This window comes from Ursus maritimus, unplaced genomic scaffold, assembly GCF_017311325.1.
Source record: "Ursus maritimus isolate PB19 unplaced genomic scaffold, ASM1731132v1 scaffold_5, whole genome shotgun sequence".
Taxonomy (NCBI): Eukaryota; Metazoa; Chordata; class Mammalia; order Carnivora; family Ursidae; genus Ursus; species Ursus maritimus.
In genome coordinates this window covers 15,582,593-15,584,028 of record NW_024426663.1, presented here as the reverse complement: position 1 = coordinate 15,584,028, position 1,436 = coordinate 15,582,593, and the positions used below count along the sequence as shown (strand labels likewise).

The following is a 1,436-nucleotide window of genomic DNA, read 5'->3' as shown; positions in this document are numbered from 1 at the left end:
GGTAACAAGGAATTTGGCTAATGTATCAGGGGCTTTAAATTGAACACACTCCATTTTTCTTCATGGTAGAGTAATTTCGAGAACTCTTTCGGAACTGGCTGTTTAGGGGGATCAAAATTAGCTGCCATTTAGGGGGAAAAGTGATGATTTAAATATAAGGTGGGGTGGGGAAACTACTTACCTGAAGAAACTGCATTACACAAGAGAGAAGTAGCCATGTTCCCTACATCACTTCGTTCAAATCTTCGTTTGGAAAAACACCTTTTCTCACATTCTCCCTCCGTCCGAAGCAATTTTCTCCTTAAAACTATTGTGGTTACCTCAGACCTCCCTCCCAAATTCTCCTGAATCCTTCATGATCTAAGAAACCTGGAGCAGAGCACGAGCACTCGTTCTGAAAGTACATCTACTTCTTGATTACAGGTTCCAAAAACTAAAACGTGTATGTAAAGCCCATTAGCTCAGGGTAGTCAGGAAAACAAAGCCCCTTCTTACCCAATTCAAACAGCGGCGGGAACGTTTAATTCTAAACACAACTACTCCCTCATCCCAAGTCTAAAACGTTCCTAAGAGGTGCGACCCAGGGCAATGGAAACAGTACTCAGGTCAAGGATGGTAAATTAGCTCTCGGCAATCAAGGGTAACTAAACCCTGACAATGGGAGAGTAATGATACTCCTCGAATACTGGAAAAAAGACTTGGCACTACAAGTCGCTGTATACATGGTCTTCGGCCTCACTTGGGGATCCGACGTCGAGTTCCAAGCTGGGGAGGGATTTGGCTAGTGGAGAAGGCGGTAAACCGAAGTCGTAGGGCCTCTTCCAGCAGCAGGGGATCAAGCGCCATGGGTTGGATACAGACACCTCCTGGTTTAACTCTCTCCCGCTCACTTCTTGGTCCTGCCAAGATGCTACACGGCGCCCCGACCGGCCGGAAATATCAGGCCCAGGAGGCAACGTAGAAAAATCACTTACCAGTCTCTCCCACGTCTGGCATAGATACAGCAGGAGCCTGGCCCGCCCGCCAGATTCCAGCCAGCCACCCGCTCAGACCACCCTGACGACGGCTCGAGAGCGTCACTGACAACCACCCGGAAATGCTACAATAGTTTCCGGGGCCGCCTAGCGCGCGGCGGGAAATTATTTCCCAGAGCCCGGATTAGTGAGGCTGCGAGTGCTGCAGCGGCAGTCGTCTCCCCAATCACCACCGCCACCCGAGGGAAGCATCTCAGACTCTTCGGCAGGGAAGGTAAAGGGCCTCAGCTTGGAAGACACAGTGTACCCTGACTCTCTGGGGTCGTTTCCAACATGCCCCCAAAGTTTCTGTGGCTCCCGGCTTTGAGATTGGGAAGGGGCTGGGGTTGAGCGCCGGCGGTGCTTGGTTCTCCTGCCTTCCGCAGCCACCATTCGTTCCCACTGGCCCGGACTCGCTGAGCT

General features: G+C 51.3%; 1 protein-coding gene across 2 annotated transcripts in view; it reads left to right on the top strand.

Moving 5' to 3' along the window:
• The first annotated feature begins 505 nt into the window (after positions 1-505).
• Positions 506-1,436, top strand: part of SLF1 (SMC5-SMC6 complex localization factor 1) — a 71,689-nt gene continuing 70,758 nt past the window's right edge. For both annotated transcript variants that reach the window (XM_008700866.2, XM_008700865.2), the window contains exon 1: positions 506-1,248. The gene's annotated coding sequence lies outside the window, so the exon portion shown is untranslated. The remainder of the gene's footprint in view (positions 1,249-1,436) is intronic.